Source organism: Gossypium hirsutum, chromosome A11 (assembly GCF_007990345.1).
Source record: "Gossypium hirsutum isolate 1008001.06 chromosome A11, Gossypium_hirsutum_v2.1, whole genome shotgun sequence".
Classification (NCBI taxonomy): domain Eukaryota; kingdom Viridiplantae; phylum Streptophyta; class Magnoliopsida; order Malvales; family Malvaceae; genus Gossypium; species Gossypium hirsutum.
In genome coordinates, this window is record NC_053434.1 from 103,063,901 (window position 1) to 103,084,805 (window position 20,905).

A 20,905-nucleotide genomic window follows, 5' to 3' on the forward strand; every position below is an offset into this window, starting at 1 on the left:
CAAATGCCTTCGGGACTTAGCCCGGAAATAGTAACTCGCACAAATGCCTTCGGGACTTAGCCCGGAATTAGTAGTTCGCACAAATGCCTTCGGGACTTAGCCCGGATATAGTAACTCGCACAAATGCCTTCGGGACTTAGCTCGGAATTAGTAACTCGCAACAATGCCTTCGGGACTTAGCCCGAAATTTGTCACTAGCACAAATGCCTTCGGGACTTAGCCCGGTTATCATCCGAATATTCATGCACATATCAGTAAATCATGACATATCTTTATTTCATTTTCATAACTAGAATTCAAACACAAGTCAATTATTAAGCATTCCCATTTTCGGCTCAATAGCCACATACAAACAGCATGATTTGGTTTGCTTTGTGACATGATCTCTATGCACATACGGCTACCCATCATACGTATAGACTAATTAACTCAACATATAATTCAAGTAGAATCATTATATCACCGTATATTAGTTATGATTATACGTCATGACTTAATCAAATCGTAAACTAAGTTTCATTACTCGAAAACTTACCTCGGATGTTGTCGAATGATTTCGACGGCTATTCGATCACTTTTTCCTTCCCTTTATCGGATTTAGTTCCCCTTTCCTCTTGAGCTTAATTTAACAAATAAATTGATTTAATCATTTGAACATCAAAAAGAGAAACTCAAGGTACTTAACCCATATATACATTAGACATTAGAGTCACATATATATGAAATCATGAATCAACTCAACATATTAGCCCACACTCTCTTTTAGCCGATTATCTAAGCCAAGATAAAAGCATCAATATGCTTGCCTCTAACCGAATACATGCAACACCAATCTACCTCATGTGGCCGAATATGCATGTCTATGTTGAGGCCGGTTATATGCTTAATACTTCCTACAAATATGGTTACTTGTATTGACTACATACCATTTCGTTTCAAGCTCAAAACTCGGCTAATACACATATATACACTAATAACCAAATACTAATATTTGCACTTCACCTTACTATCAATTCTCATCTACTTCCTACCATGGCCGAATGCATCAAGACACCATACCATTTCAATTTTGGTCATGGGTTAAACAAAGAACTTAATGTCTAACTCAAAAATGCTAAAAAGAAAATCCAAGAGTCATCAATCACCATCACATGTATCATTACAAAGCTTCACACTTAGCATGCAAATGACATCAACACAAGTCCACCTTAGCCGAAACTTAGCTCATCTTCATGTCTCATCACCACAACATCAACTACCAACCAAGAAGGCAACACCCATGGCCGAATATCATCTCCATCTCATAGCAAAGATTTAGACCATGGGATAGGTAGAACTCAAGCTAACAACTAAAAATATGCATGAATCTCATGGAACAACATCAACATACCTTAGCCTAGTAAACCACTATAGTCGATTTTCTCCAAGCTCTTTTCCCTCTCTTTCTTTCTTCTATTCGACCAAGTTCACAACATGAGAACTTTTTTTCTTTTTTTTTTTCTTCATCATTTTCCTTTTCATTATTTATTACCATGCTCCTTATTTTATCATTTCTAACATAAACCATTAACACAACATGTTTATGACATGTTTTACCCATCACACTTTGTCCACCCTTATTGTCATGGCCGGCCACAACTAATTAAATGGGGGAAATTGACATGCAAGTCCACCCCTTTGATTACATGCGCTAATAGATCCTTATAGATTAACCTATCACATTTCAAAAGTGTCACACATAAGTCCTATTAACTAAATTCACATGCAATTAACTAAATCAAAGCTTAAAACTTTCACACATTCATATTCACATATTTTAGACAACAATTATCATATTCAAATAATTTGGTGACTCGGTTTAGCGGTCCCGAAACCGCTTTCCGACTAGGGTCACTTTAGGGCTGTCACATTTCCCACGGCCATGTCGCACGGTCGTGGCAACTTTATCAGATCCCGTGTTAGGGAAACGTTTTTGGTCTATTTTCACACGACCGTATCGCACGGCCGTGTTGCATCCTATAGTATGTGCATGGCCTACGACACATCCGTGTGCCTGGTCGTGTGGTTCTGAAAATCCTATATTTAGTGACTTAGTGAATTAAATGTTAAAGACTAAAATTTAAAGAAGTTAGCACCGTTAGTGCTCGGGGTGCCTCCCGAGAAGCACTTGTTTATAGTCTAAGCTCGACTCTACCTTGCGGGTATATTTAGGCAACTTCGTGGAGCCGTAGCTCCTCTTTATCATCTTTAAAATGCTCACCGTTATACATTTTGAGACGATGTCCATTTACCTTAAAAGTGCCTTGTGATGGATGACTTACCTCTACTATGCCATATGGAAACACAGTTTGAACTACGAAAGGACCTGACCATCGTGATTTAAGCTTTCCAATAAACAATTTGAGCCTCGAGTTTTATAACTTGGCAAGATCTCCAACTTCAAATTGCCTTCATTGCTTCAAACGGGTGTCGTGGCGACGCTTCGTTGCTTCTTTATATAGGCGTGAATTTTCTTATGTATTGGCTCACCACTCATCTAACTCGTTCAACTGCATCAACTTGTTTTCACCTGCAAGTTTGGGGTCAAGGTTTAGAAATTTTATAGCCCAGAATGACTTGTGTTCCAACTCAAACGGTAGGTGACAACTTTTTCCATAAACAAGTCTGAAAGGTGATGTTCCTATGGGAGTCTTAAAAGCAGTTCTATAAGCCCATAGAGCATCATCTACTTTCATCACCCAATCCTTCCTGTTTAATTCTACTGTCTTTTTTAGGATACGTTTAAGCTCTCAGTTCACTACTTCGACTTGGCCACTAGTTTGAGGGTGATAAGGGGTAGTTGTTCTGTGATGAACTCCATATTTCTTGAGGGTCTTGTCAAATTAGGCGTTACAAAAATGAGTACCCCTATCACTGATAATTGCTCTAGGTGTACCAAATCGAGAGAAAAGTTTCTTAAGGAATCGTACTACTACTCTAGCATCATGAGTAGGTAAAGGTTGGGCTTCAACCCATTTGGACATATAATCAACAGCTACTAAGATGCATTTATTCCCGAATGAACTAGGAAATGGACCCATGAAGTCGATACCCCAAATGTCAAATATTTCACATGAGAGCATATATGTCTGAGGCATTTCATCATGTTTGGATATATTACCTGTCCTTTGACATTTGTCACAAGAAGTAACATACCTGTTGGCGTCTTTGAATAGAGTGGGCCAATAAAAACCTGATTCGAGGACTTTATATGCGGTTTTATTTCCACTGTAATGTCCTCCAGTCAGTCCTGAGTGGTAATGTTCCAAGATTTTCAATGGTTCTGTCCTTGTAGCGCATCTCCTAATGATTTGATCTGCACATTTACAGAAAAGAAAAGGGTCTTTCCAGAAGTAGTTTTTCACATCAGTGAAGAATCACTTCTTTTGCTGATGTGTCAACCCTTTTGGGATAATGTTAGCGGCTAAAAAATTTGCAATATCTGCAAACCAAGGTACCTCAGAATCAGATATAGCAAAAAATTGTTCTTCAGGGAATGAATCATTTATTTCAATGTCAACTGGTTCTTTGGTACTTGAGTTTTCAAGCCTGGAGAGATGGTCAGCCGCAAGATTTTTAGCTCCTTTCTTATCCTTAATATCTAAGTCAAATTCCTGCAATAATAATATCCATCAAATAAATCGAGGTTTTGCATCAATTTTAGTCAAAAGGTGGCAAAGAGCGAAATGGTCAGTATAAACGACAACTTTAGACAATATTAAATATGGCCTAAATTTATCGAATGCAAAAACCACAGCTAGCAGCTCTTTCTCCGTGGTGGTGTAGTTTTCTTGTGCGGCTGTCAAAGTCCTGCTAGCATAATAGATAGGTTGAAAATGTTTATCTCTTCACTGTCCCAAAACTGCACCTACTGCAAAATCACTCGCGTCGCACATTAGTTCAAAAGGTGAATTTCAATCAGGTGCAATTATAATTGAAGCTTCAGTCAGTTTATCCTTTAAAGCATTAAATGCTTCTAAACACTCCTGATCAAAATTAAAAGGCACATCTTTTTCTAGTAATTTAGTCAAAGGCTTAGTTATTTTAGAAAAGTCTTTAATAAATCTTCTATAAAACCTAGCATGTCCGAAGAAGCTTCTAATAGCCTTAACCGACTTAGGGGGAGGTATTTTTTCAATGGTTTCAATTTTAGATTTATCAACCTCAATCCTTCTACTAGAAATTTTATGTCCTCACACCATACCTTCTTGAACCATAAAGTGACATTTTTCCCAGTTAAGCACATGGTTTGTTTCCTCACATCTTATTAACACCCGTTTTAAATTTTTTAGGAAAAGATGGAAAGAGTTATAAAAAACTGAAAAATCATCCATAAATACCTCCATGACATCTTCTACGAGTTCATAAAAAATGGCCATCATGCAGCGCTAAAAAGTAGCAGGAGCATTACATAATCCAAAAGACATTCTATGATAAGCAAACGTACCGTATGGACATATAAATGTCATATTTTCTTGATCTTTAGGAGCTATTGGGATTTGTAAATAGCCAGAGAGTCCGTCTAAAAAGCAGTAGTGCATGTGTCCTGGCAATCTTTTCAAAATTTGGTCAATGAATGGAAGGGGAAAGTGGTCTTTTCTCGTGGGATCATTTTGCTTCCTATAATCAATGCACACTCTCCAACCTGCGACTGTCCTTGTTGGGATTAATACATTCTTCTCATTGGCTACAATAGTCATGCCTCATTTCTTAGAAACAACCTGCACTAGACTCACCCAAGAACTGTCAGAAATATGATAAATAATTCCAACATCTAAGAGTTTAATTACCTCAGCTTTAACAACTTTCTTTATATTGGGGTTCAGTCGTCTTTGGGCTTGCACGCATGGTTTATATTCATCTTCCATTAAAATTTTATGGGTACAAAAAGAAGGGCTGATCCCTTTAATGTCAGAAATTTTCCAAGCTGTGGCGCTTTTATGCTCTCTTAATACTTGGAGTAATTCCTCTCTTAATACTTGGAGTAATTCCTCTTTCTCCTTGGGTTGAAAGTTGGATGCAATAATTACCGGTAATGTGGAATTATTTCCAAAGAATGCATTGTTTAAGTTCCAGTTTAGGAGGTTAGTCAATAGAGGGTTTTTGCTTAAGTTCATCTTTTACCTTAATTCCCTCATATTCTACTAGTTTTAGGGAGGTTTCGTTGGAGTTTAGTTCGATTCCTATTTTAGAATCATCATCCATCCTCTCTCATTGGGCAAGACACAGTTCCATTGTGTCCTTGTATATGATTTCCTGAAAAGAATCTTGAGTAGCATGATCAATAGAGTCGATAAAATAACATGAGTCATCCTGTTCTCTAGAAAATCCCATGGCATTATAAATTTTAAAAATATCTCTTCGTCACCTACTCTAAGTACCAATTTACCATCACCCACATTAATTACAACCCTAGCTGTGGCTAAAAATGGCCGACCTAAGATTAAAGGCACCTCAACATCTTCATCTATGTCAAGCACAACGAAATCAACAGGAAAAATAAATTTATCTACTTTTACAAGTACGTTCTCTATAATTCCCCTAGGATATTTAACAGATCTATCAACTAATTGAATACTCATCCTAGTGGGTTTAGGTTCCCTAAGACCAAGTTGTTTAAACATTTTATACGGTATCAAATTAATGCTGGCACCTAAATTAGCTAGTGCTTTATCAACATTCAAACTACCAATTAAGTAGGGAATAGTAAAACTTCCTGGATCCTTCAGTTTGGTTGGCAGTTTATTTTGAAGTATAGCTGAGTGCTCCTCATTAAGTTCCACTATAGATAAGTTTTCAAACTTCCGTTTGTTTGTTAGAAGCTCCTTTAAAATTTTGCATATCTAGGCATCTGTGATATAGCTTCAAAAAAAGGTAAGTTAATATGAAGTTGTTTAAAAATTCAAGAAATTTACTGAATTATGCATCCATGAGGTCTTTCTTCAACTTTATTTGGTATGAGATTGGTGGTTTATATTCTTTTGGCATTAGATTGTCATTGTTTTCGGGTTCGACCTCTTTCTTGTCAACTTCTTGTGGTGGCTTCTTTTTAGATTCAACTAACACTTTCCCACTCCTTAGTGTAATTGCTTTCACGTGCTCTTTTGAGTTGGGTTCAGTGTTACTAGGTAGACTTCCTAGTGGTCGTTCAGATGTCAATTTGGCGACCTGACCTATTCGAGTTTCGAGCTCTTGGATGGATGCTTGTTGATTTTTAAGTGCTGTCTCAGTATCCTGAAAATGAGTTTCTTACACCAAGATGAATTTTGTTAGCATCTCCTCAAGGTTCGGCTTTTTCTTTTGTTGGTAGGGTGGTTGTTGGAAGCCTAGAGGTGGTGGTGGTCGCTGATTACCTTGGCCTCCCATGAGAAATTTGGGTGGTTCCTCCAACCTGCATTGTAAGTATTACTATAACAATTATTTTGAGATCGAGGGTTATTACCTATGTAATTTAACTGCTCGTTCTCCATGTTGTGGCCATAGGGTGGGTAATTTAAATTGCTTGATCCACCTCCACTTGCTTCGTATTGCATTACTGGGTGAACCTGTGAAGAACCAAGAAAACCGTCAATCTTTCTATTCAAAAGTTCTTCCTGATTAGAGAGCATGGTGACCGAATCAACGTTAAAAACACCAGCTATTTTCATTGGTTTTATCCTCATGACTTGCCACTGATAGTTATTCAGTGACATCTCTTCATAAATTCATAAGCATCTTCAGGTGTCTTATTATTGATAGTTCTACCAGCGGCTACGTCGATCATCTGTCGAGTCAAAGGATTCAGGCCATTCTGAAATGTTTAAACCTGTAGTCAGAGTGGTAACCCTGGTAAGGGCACCTTCTCAAAAGGTCCTTGTATCTCTCCCATGCATCGTAGAGTGTTTCTAAATCCATCTGCACAAAAGAAGAGATATCATTACGTAATTTGGCTGTGTTAGCCGGTGGAAAATATTTTAATAAAAAATTTTGTCATCTGTTCCCAAGTAGTGATTGACCCTTGTGGTAACGAGTTCAACCACTGTTTAACTTTATTCCTCAATGAAAAAGGGAATAGCCGAAGGTGAATGGTGTCATCAAAAACACCATTGATTTTAAATGTATCGCATAGTTCTAGAAAATTTGCCAAGTGAGCGTTTGGATCCTCATCATGAAAATTATCAAACTGAACAAATTACTATATCATTTGAATTGTGTTAGGTTTCAGTTCAAAAGTTATTTGTAGCAATAGTAGACCTAACTATACTTGACTCAGTTCCAGTTAAATTTGGTTTAGCATAATCATACATAGTGACTGGAGCATGATTCTGATTTACTGGATTAGCGAAAATCGCAGGAGGTATCGAATTTTCCTGATTGTCGGCCATTTCCTCGGTTGTGGTGTGGATGTCTTCCTCTTGCTCCTCCTCTGTATATCTTAAGCTTCACCTTATTTCTCTTTAGTTTTTGCGAATTGTGCGATCAATTTCACCGTCAAAGAGTAATGGTCCTGACGGGTTTCTTCTGGTCATAAATTAGAAAAACCTGTCAGAAGAAAATAAAAGAAAAAATTAGAAAAGAAAATAAAAACTTAAATTATAAATAAAGTAAATGGCTAAAGTAATAAAAATCGAGTTTTCCTAATATTCTAGTTCCCTGGAAACGGCACCAAAAACTTGATATTCGCGACAGGTTTTAAAAATTTATAATTAATCGTTCTTGAAACTAACTATTATCACGATCAAGGCAAGTGTACTTATCGAACAGTAGTATAGCTTTAGAAAGACCGGATTGTCAAACCCAAAGGAACCAAGAGTACTAGTAATTACTTTCTTTTTATTATCTAGCCTAAAAATTAAGAGGATTGGTTATCTAAACTAATTACTAAACTAAGAATGCAAAGAAAGAAAATTTGGGAAAATACCTTTTAGAAAATTCAATTGATTAAGACAATACCTAAGGAAAAAATTCCACCTAGACTTCACTTGTTATTTGACTCTGAATTAGACGATTTATTCATTTGACTTGATCCATAGAAATTCCTAAGTTATATTATTATCTCTCTCGAGACTAATAACGTCTAACCCTAGGTTGATTAATTGAAATCTCTTTCTAATAAACGCCCTAGTGTTGCATTAACTCGATCTATGGATCCCTTTATTAGGTTTCACCCTAATCCGGCAAAATCTTATCACCCTATCTCTAGGCGTGCAATCAATTCTGCTTAATTATGACAAATTTACTCTTAGACAGGGCCTATTTCTCCTCTGAATAAGAGCATTAACTTGAATCAATATCCTAGAATATTAAAACAAGAATTAAGAACACATAATTAAGAACAAGTCAAATATTTATCATACAATTCAGATAATAATAACAAGATCTGTCTTAGGTTTCATTCCCCTTAGGTATTTAGGGAGTTTAGTTCATACTTATGAAAGAAAACATCTCAAAAGCATAAAGATAACGAAACATAAGAAAACCCAAAACTCCTAAAGGAACTTGAAGGGAGATCTTCAGTCTTGATAATGAATCCGACTTTTAAGATGGATCAATTGACTTTCCTTGAGTATTTCCTTGCTTCCTATTCTGCGTCCCCTTCCTAAGTGCCTCATCAGGTGTTTAAATAGGCTTTACAATGCCTACGAGCCATCAAAATTGGCCTTTTTCGAATAGGGTTATACTTGGGCTTGGCAGGGACACACCTATGTACGATTACTCCAGGCAGTGGTCAAGGCTGTTGAATAGGCACATGCGTGTAGTCTACCCATGTAAGTCGTGCTTCGATCGTGCCAAAGGGACACGCCGTGTGACATGCTCGTGTGAGGAAGTGCAGGCCGTGTTGATTTCCCATGTGGGTCTATTTTCCCCTTTTTTCGGCCCGTTTCTCGCTTTTTTTACTCTCATATGCTTACCTAAGTATAAAACACGAAATTAAAGGATTAGGAGCATCGAATTCACCAAATCTAAGGAGAAACCATCCATAAATGTGTTGAGCATGGGATAAAAATATGTATAAATTACGGTTTATCAGCCATATACAAATATAGATTGTGGCTTAGCCATTGAACTAGAACAGATCTCTTCTTTCATTACACAATTCTCATCCAATGCAGATGCAAATTACAGAAGTCAGATATCAAGAACGTAGACATAGTTGCCCAGATACAGTTCATAGTCAGATAGTACAAATCAATATCATTAACAACCATCACATTTCGTATATGTTTGGATAATCAACTACTCAGTCTTAAATAATTAGATAGCAACTTATACGGTCTATTAAATCCAATTTCTGACCCACACACTCGTGTGGTGTAACGCCCTAAATAATTTATGTCTACTTCTGTAAATATCTGACACAAATGTGTATTTGCTTTAGTGATTAAGTGTTCTGGGTATGTGTGTGAGGTCTTTGGTTCAAGTCTCCCCTTTACCAAATTTTTTTATTTTTGGATCTAAGCCTTGCCCTTGTTGGGTGGGCTTATATAAAATTGTCTGTTAACTCATATCAGAATGAACCTGCTGCTTCAGTGGTAAGGAGTTAATGTGTTAGAGGTCTTGTGTTCGAGTTCCTGTGGGTGCGTTGTAGATATTTTTGCTTCGGTGGTGGTTAGAAGTTCAGTGGAAGTGGGATTCTGAGTTAGTGGGTGGTTATGGATGTGGATGTAGTGGAATTTGGGAAAAAAATTGTCTTCCCAAAAATCTTTCTCTCTTCTTGGAAAATCTGACGTTTCTTTTTATTCCTCTTCTATTTTTTCCCCTTTTCTTTTCAACAAAATTTTTCTCGTTTTCTTCATTATTTTAACAAAAAATTGTGCTTCCTTATTGTGGTATTTTGAATCGTTGTGTTTATTCGTTTGGTAAGTAAATGTAGTATGTTTTGCCCAAGTAGGGAGTTTTTCTTTTAACCCGTTTGGCCTTGTTGAATTATTCATTGATGTTGAACTCGTGTTTTGATTGTGATGAACGCTTGTTTTGAATTGTTGTTGGGGTAAGTGATGAACACTTGTTTTGAATTGTTGTTGGTTTTGTAGTTACGGTTTAATCGTGTATTAAGTCTGATTTTGAGCGTTGGTATGTCAATTTTTAGGTTTTGGAGGATTTGTGTTTGCAGTAGCATCAAAATAGTACCAGGTGTGTATCTGAAATGCAGAAATCAAACTTCGACAAAAGCCAAAAAAACTATTCTGTTGACGCCACATAGGCATGTGGTCACTCGTGTGGTTGGTCTTGTGCGAGACACAGTCGTGTGATCTACGAAAGCATGGCCGTGCGCAAGACACGACCATGTGGTAGTGTGAGTATGGTCGTGTGGGTCCATGCGAGTGTATGGATTTTGAGCTAGGCCGTGTAGGTCACACGGGCAAGGCCAATCTGGGTGTGTGGGCCACACGAGCGTGTGGGCTCACACGAGCATGTAAGCCCAAACTTTTAAATTTTTTTCTAGGGTTGCACGAGTCGTTTCAATCAACTGTGGGCCTATCGTAGGGTCGGTACAGGCTAACCAAACCCTAGATTATATGATTTGATATTTTGATAGTATGTTCTTTGTAGGACATTTTTATGTATGTCTGACTATTCTGATATATGTATTTTTGATATTTGTACACAAGCATGATAAGCATGTTACATCTGTATCCGAATCTGTATTCTGTATCTGCTTTTGGGGAGGATTGTATATATGAAGGAAGTGTTCTGAAAGGCGACCCTCAGCAGATATTCTGGCAGCTTGTCTGCATATTATCTGATATGTGTCATAATGACACAATATAGTGTGTAGTGATGGGTGAGTATTTTTAACCCCACATGGTGTGTTGGGATGGTTGGAGATGGTGTGTAGAGGATAGGAGTAGGATTCCACATATCTGAATCTGTTATCTATTTCTGTAAAAGATTTAGGTCTGATCTGAATCTGAATGTATATCTAATTTCTGTATAAATTTTATACCTACTTCTGTTGGGTTACACACTGAGTTTACTAAAATTCATGTCTGTTTGTCTGTTCTATTTAGGTAATCCACAGACTTAGGCGGATCAGTGCGACGGAGCCTCTTGGTGACCACGAGTTATAGTGGTTTATGATTATGATTTTATTTTGATTTTAAGGATTATTTCTGGAGTTTTGTAATAATTAGACTCTCCAGACTATTTGGTTTAACTTTGGAATTTGGATTTTTAGTTTAACATTTTAGTTGCAACGGATATCTAAAACCATGGTTTTTAACGAAATCAAGGGTTTTTCGAAACTACAAATAGGATTTTCAAAAATAATAAAGTTTTCTATAACTCCTATTGTAAATAATGTTTTGGCAAATTATATAATTAAATAACGTTTTTGACAATTGATATAAGCGAAAATGAGATATAAAACTGAAATGATATATTGTATCGACCTTGTTTTCAAAACCCTTCTTTGTGACATTTTCAGATTTGGTCATAACGTATAGGCCAGATCTGGAGTGTTACATGTAGTGGCATCAGAGCCACGTTACAAAACTCGGGCTATGAAATTTTGGGTTACAAAATTACATTTAAAAAAGAACTAATTTTCAAAAAAAATTGGATAATTTGAGAAAATATGTGGTATACTGAGTCTTCGGTGCCAATCTTGTAAGTATTTCTGAACTTTTGATAAAATATTCTAAAAATACTGTAAATAGTACTTTTTGAAACTGTACTAAAATAGATAGGGATTGAAACCTCTAAAAACAATTCTAAACTTCTGATAATTTGTGCTTAAAATATCTGCTAATAAATACTTGAATTGATGCATAAAATTTTATATTATAGATAAAATTTGAAATTTGCGATGAGCGCTCGTGGAATTCATAGACTTGGTATTCGTGGTCGTGGTAGAGGCCGTATCTGGGCAGCATGCCAAACTTAGATACGAGTGAGGCACTAGTTTTGCCTGCTACTGAAACTGGGTCTTAAAGTTGTTCGGTTGGGGATGACACACTGTCCCAAGCCATGTTAAGGATATTGGAGAGGGTCGCTGGACTCCATTCTGGATCTGAGGGCCTAGGGTCGGTAACTGAATGACTCCAGTCCAATGGTGTTGAGCTATTTAGGGGTGTCACTAGAGTCGCCCCTACTGTGGCCGAGTATTGGTTGGAGGCCACCGAAAGGATCATGAGTGATCTAAATTGTACTTCCGAGTAGAAACTGAAGGGTGCAGTCTCTTTGCTTCACGATGAGGCATATCAATGGTGGTTATCGGTTGAGGAGGGTATGATGGTCGCTAAACTAACAATAAACTTGACTAAGGCAAGCGCACCTATCGAACAGTAGTATACTTATGGTGAGACTGGAAATATTTTATCCATAAGGATTAAAAGTACTAGTAATTGTTATCTTTCTATTATCTAGCCTACGAATTAAAGGGATGTTTTTAAACTAAGACTAATTATCTAATTGTCTTAAAAAATACGACAGAGATGAAAGTTGAAAAATACTTTTGGAAAACCGATGGAGAAGACAATACTCAAAGAAGAATCCACCTAGAATTCACTTATTACTTCTGAATTAGACGATTTATTCACTAGACTTAATCCGTAGAAATCCCTGATTTATGTTATTATCTCTTCGAGACTAAAAACAACTGACTCTAGGTTTATTAACTGAAATCTCTTTCTAATTAAAACCCATATTGTCGCATTAACTCGATTTATGGATTGCCATATTAGATTTGACTTTAATCCGGCAGATTTATGTCGTCCTATCTCTTGGATTGCATGCAACTCCGCTTAATTATGGGGGATCTAATCTTAAAGAAAGACTTTTGCTCTACTGAATAAGCAGATCAAAATCTGAATTAAATTCCTGAAATATTAAAATAAGGATTAAAACTCACAATTAACAATAAGAACAAGTATTTATCATATAATTCAAATAGTAATAAGATCTATATTAAGCTTCATCTTTCCTAGGTATTTAAGGAGTTTAGTTCATAATGATAGGGGAAAACATCTCAAAATTGGGAAAACAACAAAACATAAAGAAACCCAAAGAACTTCTAAGGAAATTGAATGGAGATATTCATTCTTGAAGTAGATCTTACTTCCAAGCTAATTTCAATGGCTGTCTTCGAGTATTTTCTACTTTCTATTTTGCGTTCCCCCTTTTGATCCTCTTCTAGGGTGTTTATATAGACTTTGGAATGCTTTAAAACCCTAAAAATTAGCCTTTTTCGAGTAGAATTAGATTAGGTTCGACAGGGACAAGGCCGTATGAAGGTGCTCAAGTTGTGTGTAAATTTGAGTTGGTTTTTAGTCGACACGGTCATGACACACGGGCGTGTGACCTACCCATATGTCACACACGAGCGTGTGGATTACCAGTGTGGAACTGCCTAAGCCGTGTGAAACATTGAATTAGGCCCATTTTGTCTATTTTTAGCCCGTTTCTTGCTCTTTTTACTATACTAAGCTCTCATGAGTATAAAACATGAAATTAAAGGATTAGGAGCATCAAATTCATTAACTCCTATGATAAACCTTCCAAAAATATACCAAGCATGGGGTAAAAAATATGTATATATTATGGTTTATCAAATCTCCCCACACTTAAGTATTTGCTTGTCCTTAAGCAAAATTCTCAACTCACAATTAAAATTAATTCTTCTTAACTTATAATTCTCATCAATAATGTTTTGAAGTAATCCACAGATAATCATGCATTGAGAATTCAACTAAAAGAACATCAAAGTTTCAAACAATCCAAGTTGAGCATTTTAATCATAAAATCATAGGTATCCCCCTTTATTTAAGTAATTACCTTTAATTCCAAATTGACAAGGGTTGACATCCTCATTAAAGATTCACTCAAATCACGCAAAGTGTTTAAGGTCCAATAATTAAGCACTCAATAGTCAAACATGAAAAATTATTACCATAGGCTTGCATGAAAATCACATCTCCACCACTATAAATGAGATGATACACAAATTAAAAGGTCTTTAACAGGGTTGTAATGGGGCTTGGGTTAAAGGTGTGGATAAAAGCTGGAAATGAGGGTTAGAATCGAGATTAATTTAATAAATTACCAAACTTAAAAAAATAAAGCTAATTGCTAAATTACAAACAAGTGCCAAAATAAATGAAGTGAGCTTTTTCTCAATAATATAACACTAACGTATCTGAGCTTTTTCTAACAATATGTAATTATACGATTTTTTTAAGAATAAGACAAGTACAATAATGGAAAGTACATAATAAGAAATAATTCAGCATTTAAAATGAACGAGCATAGTTAGGTAACTAATCAAATCAAATCTCAATAAAAAGGGAGTTAATAAAAAGGGAGAAATTCTTAACGAATCAAAAAGGGTTATGTTGTGGGTTAACATTAAGGGGAAAAGCAAGAAACAATGGTTAAGGCTCAAACGGGTTCACTAAGGGTCAATTATGTGGGTAGGATTTTTAGGAAGTGAGTGGGTTAAAACCTAAGTGCCTTTATCATCTCGGTATATCAAATCAATGGTGTGGTCTCGACATGTATAATCGAAGCAAGTTCTAGAATAACACAAATCAGTATTGCCACACTTATAAGCAACAATAAAAGTGAGTAAGAAAGGGTATATGCTCTAAAGGCTCAAGATCTCACAAAAATATGGCTTTTGATGTCAATCCTGTGAATTCAAAACTTTAAGATAATACTTTAATTCAGGGAAATAACCTAGCAATTTTAATTCTCAAAAGTCAACTTATCATGCTTGATTCTTTAATGTCTTAAAGTGAGATATCAATGCATATTTGCCTATGTTTTAATTCAAAACATATAAATAAAAATTATAAATCAATCAGAATTCACTCCAATATTATGAGACAATTATTTAGGGTTTTTTTGATAATCATAAAAATAACCTCCCTACACTTAAGATGTACATTATCCTCAATGTACAAAGATAGATAATAATAACACAAGCATAATATCATATAATATGGGGAGAAGTGAAACAATCCTGAATTTGGATGTAGTCCTCGGAGTAGTGAAAGCAGGTTCATAGTCATTGTGAATGAAGTGCATGTGGAACTAGGCAAAGGTGAAGGTAGTGGTAGAGGTTGGGTTCCACAATCACAGCGCCAAGCGAAGAGGTTATCGTGGTGGTCGTTGTTGTGGTGGCTATGATCGTGGTCGAGGAGGACATGGCAGTCGTGGATTCTCTTTCCCCATAAGATTGTTGGTATATTCCTGAATAGCACCAATCGATTGAACCTTTTGAAACTGCGATAGCACTAGTAATATTTTAAGGAGTTATATTGATCGGGTTGTTATGGTTACTCATAGAAAGACAGCCATAAAATTAAGATATTTAAAGTCTTTTTAGAACATAAAAAATGGAAATAGAAATAGATATAAAAGGAAAAATAAAAACAAAAGGAAAAGCAACTAAAGTGAAAATAAATGGACTTAAAGGTCTTAATCGGCAGCTGGATCGTGAGGTGGCGGTGCTGGAGGCGAAATGTGGAAATCCTGGCAAATCTGTTGCAGAGTCGCCTCTATGCCATCGAATCTCCGAGTGCAATATTACTCAAATAGATCCAGGTGGTCAGAATTTTCTGTCAATGAAGTAGCCGCATGAACTGGTCGGTGACTTGGCGATGGCGGAGAATGTGGGTCCTCATGAAATGAAGGGATATCGTTAGGAATATCCTTAGGGTCATCCTCATCGGCGACTCATGCTAGTCGGTATTGAGGAGGATCGAACCTACGACGATGCTCTATCATCCTCATGTGGAGCATACTTGAGATTCCCTGTGGAGACATCTGGCCTATAAGTGTGAGCGATAAGGACTGTGCTGATGTGTTCAGGAACCCAAAGTGTCGAGCTAGTCGAATCACGTCAAGGTAGATGCTGATGACTCCCTTTCAATGTTGTTCGCTCTGATGGCGAAAGGCAAGGGAAATAAAGTATGCGAGATCGAAAATATGCCCTTGCCTCATGCTCCATAGAAAGTATGCGTCGTGAGAGTTAACGACGCTGGTGCTCTCTCATCCCCCTGTTAAGGTGTAAGCTAAAAGGGCGTGGAGGTATCACAATGTTGGAGAGAGAGCCGATGCCTTGGAGTGGCTGGGATCATAGATGTCGGTAGTAGGCATGAGGGTTTCCCAACAAGAGGAAGATGTGTAATGGATGTGACGGTGGAGATGGGGAAAATTGTCGGTCTCTATGTAGTCATTTGTATAAAGTTCCAAGGTAACTCTAAATTTTGGGACACTCAATTGCCGCACAAGACTGCCAAGATGAAATTGGACTGTGCCTAGGTCATCGTACTCTACCATAACCATCTGTAACTGAAAGGTCGAGTAAAGTTCCAAAGTGAGCTCTAGGTATGTTGGCTCAATAATGTTGAAGAACCGGTCCCAAGGATCGGTACCGAAAAGGGCCTGAACTAAGTCAGCCAGGTGGACTTGCTCTAATACAGCCCAATCGATGGATCGGCCCACACCAAGGGGTCGGGCACGTAGAATCTAAAATAATTCCTCTTGGGGTCCTGGTGGAAATTGAAAGAATGGATGGCGTATCTCAGTGGTGGAACCTGATGATGTCACTCCTGGGCCTTTCCACTTTTTAGAAACGGGGACTGCAGACTTTTTCCCGTGAGTATTTGTCATAGTGTCCTGTGAAAGTAAACACAAAATTCAATTTGGACAAATCAACATAATGGGTAAACTAGTAAGCATCCAAATTCAAATTTAATCAAGCAGACAAAATAAGTAGACTCTAAATACCTAGTAGAAAACTAACCAAATGATTACTAAATATATATATAAATGAGCCAGCAAAATATGTATTAAATCAACAAAACAAATGACCCTAAAATATAAATGCAGAGTATTGCAAACATTTAAAACTAACTTAGGCATAAAGTTATCAATAAGAACCAGTAATATCAGTTAGGATAAACAGGAATAAAGTAATACGAGTAATAATACTAAAAATAATAATAGTAATAAAACAACTAATATAATGTAAAGCAATTAGAGGTGTAATAAAGGAAACTGATAGTGGTGGTCGGTGGTGGTCGTGACGGTGTACGGTGGTTGAACGGCCAATGTTACCGGTTGAAGGTATCGGTGGTTGTGTGAGTGGAAGGGGGAAGGAGGGAGGAGAGGAGAGGTTTTGTGGGCTGTGGAAGGTGAACAATGAGGGAGAAGGGAGGAGGGACAAGTGTGAGGAGGAAAGGAGAGTGGGGATGGTTAGTCGCCGGCAGCTCATCGGAGAATAGTGGCTGGAGTGGAAATGATGAATAGTGAAAAGTGGGTGGGATGAGTGAATAGTGGAGTGTTTACATAGGAATAGGGGAAAATTAGGGTTAGAGATTTGATTTAAAAGGGGGACACGATCGTGGAGGCCTTGTTTTGGACCACATGACCGTGTGTCATGTTCCTAGCCCATGGTTTTCATGAAATTGTAAGTCAGTATCGTCCACGACCTGTGGCCACGCCCGTGTCCCAAGGCTGTGTGGAGCGTACGGCCAAGTCGCACGGCCGTGCGCTCGTTCGTTCGCTTCTCCCACGCCCGTGCTCGGCCCAACACGTACTTGTTTTTGATTTGTGCTTATGGTATGATGATTTAAGTTAGTGGTGCACACGGCTTGTGGACACGCCTGTGTGTCTAGGTCGTGTGTCCCACACGGCTGCATCGTACGGCCAGGTGCTAATTCGTTCGCTTTTACCATGCTCGTGATAGTTCCAACACGCCCGTGTTATGTAATCAGAATTGCCCACGGCTTTTGGGCACGGCCGTGGTGATTTAATGCATGTCGTGCCTCTACTGATTTTTGGGGAATTGAAGTGTAGTTTCAACACGGTCTGAGACACGCCCGTGTCCCTTAGCTGTGTGGTGCATACAGCTGTATCGCACGGCCATGGCTATTTATCACAGCCCGCGTGTCATCCTATCTTGGGAAAAATGTTTGTCCTGTTTTAACACAGCCATGGACACACCCGTGTCTTCAATCCTTGGTGAGCACACTGTCTATGACAAGTCCGTGTGTCCGGCCATGTGTGTCAAAAATGCCTGCAGTTAAATTATGACAAATGGAAAAAAATTAAAGTTATTTAGTGGGGTTAGTGCTCGGGTTGCCTCCCGAGGAGCGCTTATTTAAAGTCTAAGCTCGGCTTTTACCTTGTGGGCTCATTTAGGCAGGTTCGCGGAGCCGTAGCTCCTCTCCCTTATCTTTAAAATCCTTACCATTATATAGTTTGAGAAGATGTCCATTTACCTTGAAAGTGCCGTGGGTTGGATGACTTACCTCTACTGTGCCATATGGAAAAATAGTTTGGACTACGATTGGACCTGACCATCGGGATTTTAGCTTCCCAAGAAACAATTTGAGCCTTGAGTTGTATAGCAGAATAAGATCTCCAGCTTCAAATTGCTTGTGTTGCTTTAAACGAGCATCATGGCGGCACTTCGTTGCTTCCCTGTATAATCGTGAGTTCTCATACGCATTAGCTCGCCATTCATCTAACTTGTTCAGCTGCATCAATATCTTTTCACTTGTTCGTTGGCATTTATCACAAGAAATAGCATACCTATTGGCATCTTTGAATAGTGTGGGATAATAAAAACCTAATTTGAGCGTTTTATGTGTGGTCCTAGTCCCACTGTAATATCCTCCAATTGGTCCTAAGTGGCAGTGTTCCAAGATCTTAATTGCTTCTAACTTTGTGACGCATCTTCTAATTACTTAATCTACACATATGCGGAAAAGAAAAGGATCTTCCCAAAAATAGTTTTTTACGTCAGTGAAGAAACGTTTTTTTTTGCTGATGTGTCAACCCTTTTGGTGTAACATTTGCAGCTAAATAATTTGCAATATCTGCAAACCAAGGTTCCTCAGAGTTAGATATAGCAAAGAGTTGTTCTTCAGGGAATGAGTCATTTATCTCATGTTCATCAAACTCCTTGAGATGTGGGTTTTCTAATCTGGATAGATGATCTGCTGCAAGATTTTTTGCTCACTTCTTATCTTGAATTTCTAAATCAATTTCCTGCAACAATAAAATCCATCTTATTAGTCGAGGTTTTGCATCTATTTTAGTAAGGAGGTATCGAAGTGCTGAATGGTCAGTGTAAATGAAAACTTTAAATAATATTAAATATGGTCTAAATTTATCGAATGCAAAAACCATAGCCAACAATTCTTTCTTAGTCGTCATATAATTTTATTGTGCGGCGTCAATGTCTTGCTAGCATAATAGATTGGTTGAAAATGCTTGCCTTTTCGCTGTCTAAGAACCGCACCTACTACAAAATCACTCGCATCACATATTAGTTCAAAGGTTAAATTCCAATCAGGTGCAACTACAATTGAAAGGCACATCTTTTTCTAGAGAATTCGTTAAAGGCTTAGCTATTTTAGAAAAATCTTTAATAAATCTTCTATAAAATCCAGCATGACCTAAAAAGCTTTGAATAGCCTTAACTAAATTAGGGGGAGGTAATTTCTCAATAGTTTTGACTTTTACTTTGTTAACCTCGATCCCTTTGCTAGAAATTTTGTGGCCTAACACAATCCCTTCCCGAACCATGAAGTGACATTTTTCTCAATTTAGTACAAGGTTTGTTTCCTCACATCTTATTAGAACTCTTTTTAGATTTTTAAGGCAAAAATGGAAAGATTTACCGAATACCGAGAAGTCATCCATAAATACCTTCATAATGTCTTCTACGAGTTCATCAAAAATAGCCAACATACATCGCTGAAAAGTAGCAGGGGTATTATATAATCCAAAAGGCATTTGTCGATAAGCAAACATACTGTATGGACATTTAAATGTCATTTTCTCTTGGTCCTCAAGAGCTATTAGGATTTGGAAATAACCAGAGAGTCCATCTAGGAAGCAATAATACATATGCCCAGATAATCTTTCCAACATCTGATCAATGAATGGTAAGGGGAAGTGATCTATTCTTGTGGCATCGTTCAATTTTTTATAGTCAATACAAACTCTTCTTCCCGTGACTGTTCGTGTTGGGATTAATTCATTCTTCTCATTAGTCACAACAGTCATGCCTCCTTTCTTAGGGACAACCTGCACAGGACTCACCCAAGAACTGTCAGAAATAGGATCAATAATTCCAGCATCTAGAAGTTTAATTTCCTCAGCTTTTACGACTTTTTTCATGCTAGGATTTAGTCGTCTTTGATCTTGCACGTAAGGTTTATATTCATCTTTCATTACAATTTTATGTATGCAGAAAGAATGAATAATCCCTCTTATGTCAGAAATGTTCCAAGCTATAGCTCTTTTATGCTCCTTCAATACTTGAAGTAATTCGTCTTTTTCAGTTAGCTATAAATTTGAAGTAATGATCACTGGTAATATGGAATTATTTTCAAGAGACGCATATTCTAGGTGATTTGGTAGTTGCTTCGATTCCAATTTAGGAGGTTCTTCAACCGAGGGTTTTAATTTTAATTCATTGTTTACCTCAATACCTTCATAACCCTTCTGTCTCAGTGAAGGCTAATTAGAATTAAGTTCATTTTTTGTCTTACCTATCGCAGAATCATTGTTATTTATGTCCTCTCCTTGGGCAGGGCACAGTTCCAACGTGTCCTTATGTATGATTTCCTGTAAAGAATCTTGAGTAGTATGATCAATAGAATCAATAAAATAACAGGAGTCATCTTGTTCTTTAGAAAATCTCATGGCATCATAAATTTTAAAAATAATCTCTTCGTCACCTACCCTAAGCACAAGTTTACCTTCACCCAAATCAATAACAGCCCTAACAGTGGCTAAAAATGGGCGACCTAGAATTAAAGGCACCTCAACATCCTCATCCATGTCAAGCACAACAAAATCAACAGGAAATATAAATTTATCTACTTTTACGAGTACATCCTCGATAATACCATTAGGATATTTA

At 37.3% G+C, this 20,905-nt stretch overlaps 1 non-coding gene across 1 annotated transcript; it reads left to right on the forward strand.

The window, feature by feature from the left end:
• Window positions 1-6,859: 6,859 nt before the first annotated feature.
• Window positions 6,860-6,966, forward strand: LOC121210663 (small nucleolar RNA R71). Its single transcript, XR_005905777.1, has one exon. It is a non-coding gene; the product is annotated as a small nucleolar RNA R71 (small nucleolar RNA).
• The last annotated feature ends 13,939 nt before the right edge of the window (window positions 6,967-20,905 follow it).